Source organism: Mercenaria mercenaria, unplaced genomic scaffold (assembly GCF_021730395.1).
Source record: "Mercenaria mercenaria strain notata unplaced genomic scaffold, MADL_Memer_1 contig_130, whole genome shotgun sequence".
In the NCBI taxonomy this organism is placed as follows: Eukaryota; Metazoa; Mollusca; class Bivalvia; order Venerida; family Veneridae; genus Mercenaria; species Mercenaria mercenaria.
In genome coordinates, this window is record NW_026459282.1 from 1 (window position 1) to 6,658 (window position 6,658).

General features: G+C 32.5%; 1 long non-coding RNA gene across 1 annotated transcript; it reads right to left on the reverse strand.

The window, feature by feature from the left end:
• Window positions 1-1,102: 1,102 nt before the first annotated feature.
• Window positions 1,103-5,451, reverse strand: LOC128551610 (uncharacterized). Its single transcript, XR_008368844.1, has 5 exons — window positions 5,315-5,451; window positions 4,554-4,623; window positions 4,061-4,161; window positions 3,521-3,588; window positions 1,103-2,398 (listed from the first exon to the last, which is right to left on the reverse strand). It is a non-coding gene; the product is annotated as an uncharacterized LOC128551610 (long non-coding RNA).
• Between the last annotated feature and the right edge of the window lie 1,207 nt (window positions 5,452-6,658).

Below are 6,658 nucleotides of genomic sequence, written 5' to 3' on the forward strand. Positions count from 1 at the left end.
GATCGGTAGGACAATACAACAGATTGAGGAAAGACTTACCGTAACCGAGGTCGATAGACCTGTACAGCAGATTTAGGACAACGTTACCGTCTCCAAGGCCGATTAACTAGTTTGACAGGCTGATAAACTAGTTCGACAGGCTAAGGACAAACTTACCGTCTTCGAAGCCGATAGACCAGTACAACGGATGAAGGAATGGCTTACTGTACCCTGGGCCGATACACCGCCTCAATAAATTGAGGACTCACTTATCGTCCCAAGCCGATAGACCAATACAACTATTTGAGGACAGACTTGCCGTACCCGAGGCCAAATAACCAATACAACAGACTAAAGTGTGACTAACTGTCTTCGAGGCCGATTGTCCAGTACACTAGACTGAAAACAGAATTACCATCCCAGAGACTGATAGATTATTAAAACAGATTGAGAACAGACCTACCGTTCCTGAGACCTCACATGCCATGAATATACTACCACTTTAGGTTACCTACAGTTTGTTAACTCAGCGCCGGGTTATAGTAATGAGTAGAGCCAGTCTACCTACCCATCTGATCCTTGACATTCCGTGCAAAGCATAGTTATAAATACATGTACACTACTGACTTGTGCACAAATTAAACCCGCTAGAGCTAATGTGGCTTAATCTATCATGTTATTATTTAGACATTGTAACTAAAAAATTAAAACCGGAATTTTTAACATTTTGACTCCAAATATATATTGCTAAGTGCATCAGATAATATATATACAATATTAAAATGCTGCGTGTTATTTTTTAAAAGAGATATTTACTCCAAAAAATTTAGCCCCCATAGCATTTTTGGAAATAGGATAGACAACTCCTGAATGATTATCTCATCAAATTTGCTGATATAAAAATAAACTTAGGTATTTTCCCGGGATACCCTCATTAAAGTCTGTTTCTTCATTTCATTCAGACATGGAATGTAAACAAATACAGGAACAACTTAACAGTACAAGGACATCAAACAACCTTTTTTATTTTCCTTCAGGACAGGTACACATGTTAGGTCATACTTGTTGTTAATAAACCAAAATGTAAAACAATTAATTAGCTCATCAAAGAAATGAAGACTAATAACTTCACAATATTTTATTACCTCCCTTCATTACATTTATCATCTACATTCTACATATTTTTTTATGGAATTACCTCCCTTTATCTCAAATAAGCTTTCTTATATTGCAATTTAATCAGTCAGTATTTTTACCTTAATTTTCAGACAAATAAATTTATATTTTTTTAATCCATGGTAAGATGAAAAGCATAAATTATATTAAAGAATACCATAAAAGCATTTATCACACATGAATGCAAGGTATACACAACAAATAATTTTGAGCCTTGTTGCCAATGACAATGTTGAAAAATATTAAAGCTCAGATGGCGTAACAGTGAGATAAAATCTTTTTAAGTTAAGTTAATAATTCCCATATTAACTTATGACTACAAAAATTTAAAGTATGTTGTTATTCCCATTTCAGTCCAACATATCTAAAGAAGTAAATACTACAAAGACTGTATATCAAATTTTTGAAAATAAAATTCCACCAACATATTTTATTCTTATTTCTTTTATCTTGATTATGTAGCGTACTTATCTGGAATGATGAGATATTTTGAAATGTATATTTCTTTATTCTCCTGGATGGAAAAAAAATATATAAACAAAACAACCATTTATACCAACCAAATTGTAAAATACTTAAGTTTCTTTGATGTTAGTAATTATATGTTGAGACATGAAAACAACATAAAGTATCAACATAAAATATAACTAAAAAATTGTGGAACATCATTATGTAGATTAGATTAGACTGTATTATACAAATATTTATATGAAAATATGTGACAACTCTGGTTAAATAGAATATTAGTTAACTTATGGTAAAATGTTGAACTGCTTTAACATTAATCTACAAGTGATGAATGAGTTCATCTTACCATAACTTTGACATTGAATGTATTATTAAGAAAACTATAACATACAAGAAATGACACACAGACAGTATAAGTTGCTGAATGACTGGGTCAGTCTCCACCACAAATACTATGAAACTTAAAAAGTCCAATTAAATGTGTTTCTTTAAATTAGATTGATCACATTTTAACACTTCTATGAATGCAATTGTTAAATGCTTGCTTCTTACATGCATGCAATAATGGAAATAAAAAATGATTTAACAATATATGTATACAGTCTTGTCATGAACACATTCTGTACAGATGATAATACATAGAAAAGTCAACATATTTATTATATGGGTCCATCTCAGTTTACAGCTGGTGCATGGCTGTCTTGCACTTGAATATACATCTTGCAGCCCAGTTGGGGTAAATTCCATTTCACATGACAACACACTTGTAGCACTTCTGGAAATACAAATGTAAAACTTTATTACATAAAGAGAATAAAACATGATAGTTTTTAAAACAATTATAACATCATTTTAGACATTTGCAGATATTCTAATCTTAGAAATATATTATCAAGCAGCAAGTCAGGTAACTCTACAAATTGACATTTTGTCTAATTTCAACTTGTCTAAGGAATTACCTGTTTTAAGCAGCAAGATTGTGTTGCTACTTGGCTTGCTGCTTTATTTAAATTTTACATATACTTAGATCCACTAAATGACAAGTTATTTAATAGGACTGTCTGAAAAGATTGCATATTTTATAACATTCAATGTACATATTCAATAAAATGGTGAAAAAAATAAACAGATAAATCTGATGATGTTCACCTATGATCTCACCTAAAAGCTCCAACAACAACCTACAACCTCTGATTAGTATATGATGTAATAATGATAAACTACCTAAAGTGTTTTTATATAGCATGCAAAAACAATGAACTTGAGAACTGCCAAAACTTCACCTTATGAGTAATATATGTTCACTTTTCCCCTTGTTGAAAGTGTTGTTTTTCTTAAAGCATTTGAAATCATAGATATTATAAGTACAATGCAACCTATGTAGAGCAACACCCTGTGGGATATACAAATATTTTAGTTATTTTGAGGTTGTTGTTCTGGAGAAGTAAATTTGATAGTTATATTTCAGCTTAGGGAAGTTCTCATGATGTTGTTATAGAGAGGTTTTGCTTCAGAGTGAGCTACTCTGGAGAGGTTGTACTGTGAAAGTTGCTTCAAACTTCATCTCCTTCAACTGAGCTAAATGAAGAAAAACAACAAAGGATTTTCCAAATTTAGAATTTCCTTGTTTACAATTTGACATTTAATGTTAGGCAACTATGCAGACATATTTTTATGTGACACAATGCCGCCTTTAACTATCTTATTCCAATGAACAAATTGTCAGTCTTGACAAAATCATGTGAAAAAAAGATCACAGTAAAAAAAATTAATACTAATCATTTTATATATATTGCAAAATCAGCTTTACAGAACTCATAAATGACAAAAAATTAAATTCAAATATTGCCTTTGTGATGTGCAGCACTGGCCATGTCTTTTTATCACAATAGTTTACCTTATTTATATCTGTTACTTTTGTCATAACTTTTATGTCCCTTCTGCACTAACCATTGTCTTCAAGTTCTGAAATATTGTAAAACATTAATTCACACACATTCTAGGAAATCAACATAAAATCAGTGTCAAAGCATTTGAATATAATTGTTTTAATTATCTTAATACAAAGATACAAATGTACTTCATGTTTTTGCTGACTGATACAATATACTGAAATTTGTATTTCAATATTTATTATCAAAGTACATGTTCATTCTATTTTTGAAATGTTGACATTACAAAGCTATCACACATTTATTACTAAACCATATCTATTATCATTATTTTTAATGGAGATATGTACTTAGTAAATTGCGGGATACACAAAGCTACAGGAAAGAAATGTTTATGCCAGGCTGACATAAAGTCCAGAAGGTTCACATCTTGTCAGGAATGTCAGTCTTATAGCTGTCTTGTACAGTTATTTCAGGAGCAAGAATATAGCCATACAGCATATAAATGCTTTAAGACCTTTGTTTAACATACAAAAGCATAATACCTCCTGCATTTTTCATAATGGTAACATCTTCTTGGACTGCCACAGGGTAAGACAGGTCAAACAACTGTACATGTACATACTCAAACTTTTCCCTACCAAAACTGAAAATGAAAATTATACATTTTTTTCCTTTATTTCTGTACAAAAGATGACCTATGCATTTAATACAGACTTTTTACATTTATTAATCTAAATATATTAAAATTAATAAAATATCTCATAACTCATTCTATGATTAAAATTATAATCATTAATAAACTATATCAAACATGAACCTGAAGTGTTCTAATTTATAAAGCTGCAATTAATATTGAAAAAAATGCAACTATTGTATACAATGTATATTAAAAAAAGTATCATGAACCTGATTATAAAACAGTCTCAGTTCAAATGTAATAACACATGACTGTCAGAAAATCAATGTATGTTGTACTTTAATGATATCATCATGACATGAATGCCATCAATAAACTTCATATATAACAAACTATACCACTATGTCAGCCTCTTTCTTGTTGTTTCTACAGCTTCCAAAGACAGACTGCAACTACATGTATCAGACACTGTAAGTAAAATATACAAGTAATCATTACACAAGAGAATTTTTCATGTTAAATAAAGGGAGTTAATTAAATGCAATCTGAGAATTTTTGCTAAACATAAAGGGAAGTAATTATCAATAAAATGAATGAAGAAAAATGCATTATATAAGGGAGGTAATTTAGAAAAAAACAACAACTTCAAATGTCAGTATAATGATAGCTGACATTGACAATGACCTATATCAAGTATGCACAACATAAGAAACAGCAAGCACTTGAAAAATGCATTATATTTCATTGCAATATCAAGAATATTTGACTGTATGTAAGGGTTCTCTACATGCTGTTACACTGAAAAAAACTTTAGTCTAAATATAGCTTAGATCTATTTATATCTTCAAAAAAAGGAAGTCCCAAATTTCCACAGCTATTCACAGGCTGAAAATTTTAGGTACTAATATCAGCAAAGAGGTTGATATCTATACTTTTTAATAACTATCGTCAAAGGTAGGGAAAAACTTACTGGAAAGGCATAAACTTCTGATCTAGTCATTTCAATACATTTTCAGCTCATTTGCATATAAGAAGAAATTTACAGAATTCCCCCTGTTTCTCTTCATTTTCAAAAAAATCTGTAAGATGGATATAAACCAAAACATTCTCCTATGTGTCAGCTATCAGATATATATTTCAACAAAAACTGTCAACTTACCTTGTTTTTAGAAGAAGATAAAATTCCATGACAACTTTCGCTTCCCCGCAAAACTGTACCGGTGCACACATAAAAAAATCTCAACTGTGATTTTCAAAATAATACAGTCAGACCACAATTATTTCCCTTGAAAATAAAATGCTCTAGTTAAATGCCTATATTATTAGGTTATTAAGTATATATATATTCCGTGAGTTTTAACAAAAACATTTAATATTTTAGGTATTTATTTATTTATTAATAACTCATTTACATCTTTAAACGCTGTTTCAGCAAATAACTTTTATTTTACACTATAGTACAGTAAGTTCTTTGATTTTTATGCCCCCGAAGGCGGGCATATTAAAATCGCTCTGTCCGTCCGTCCGACCGTAACTTTGTAAATCTTGTCCGGGCTGTAACTCTGCCGTCCATGAAGGGATTTTGAAATCGCTTGGTAAAAATATTTACCTTAATGAGACGACGTTTCATGCGTAAGACGCAGACCACTAGCTCCAAGGTTAAGGTCACACTTAAAAGTCAAAGGTTAATAGGGTCTATTTCGTGTCCGGTTCGTACTTTGCCATTCATCAAGGGATTTTGAAATTAGTTAGCATAAATGTTTATCATAACAAGACGACGTGTCATGTGCAAGACCCAGACCCCTAGCTCCAAGAAGTCAAGTCAAAGTTAAAAGGGTCTGTTTCATGTCCGGTTCGTAACTCTGCCATTTATCAAGGGATTTTGAAATATCTTGGCAAAAATTTACCTAGCTCCAGGGTCAAGGTCATTCTTAGAAGTCAAAGGTTAATAGGATCTTTTTCGTGTCCGGTATTCAACTCTGTCATCCATGAAGGAATTTTGAAATAACTTGGCATAAATGTTTACCATAGTGAGAAAATGTGTCATGCGCAAAAGCCAGACCCCTATAGCTCCAAAATCAATGGATCATCCCTGTGGCCGCTAGACTAGTACAACGAATTGAGGACAGACTTACTGTCCCTGGGGCCGCTAGACCAGAACAACAGATTGAGAACATACATACCGTCCCTGTGGCCGCTAGACCAGTACAACGGATTGAGGACAGACTTACTGTACCTGAGACCGCTAGACCAGAACAACAGATTGAGGACATACCTACCGTCCCTGTGGCCGCTAGACCAGAACAACAGATTGAGAACATACATACCGTCCCTGTGGCCGCTAGACCAGTACAAAGGATTGAGGACAGACTTACTGTCTCCGAGACCGATAGACAAGTACAACAGATTGAGGACAGACTTACTGTCTCCGAGACCGATAGACCAGTACAACGGATTGAGGACAGACTTACTGTCCCTGGGGCCGCTAGACCAGAACAACAGA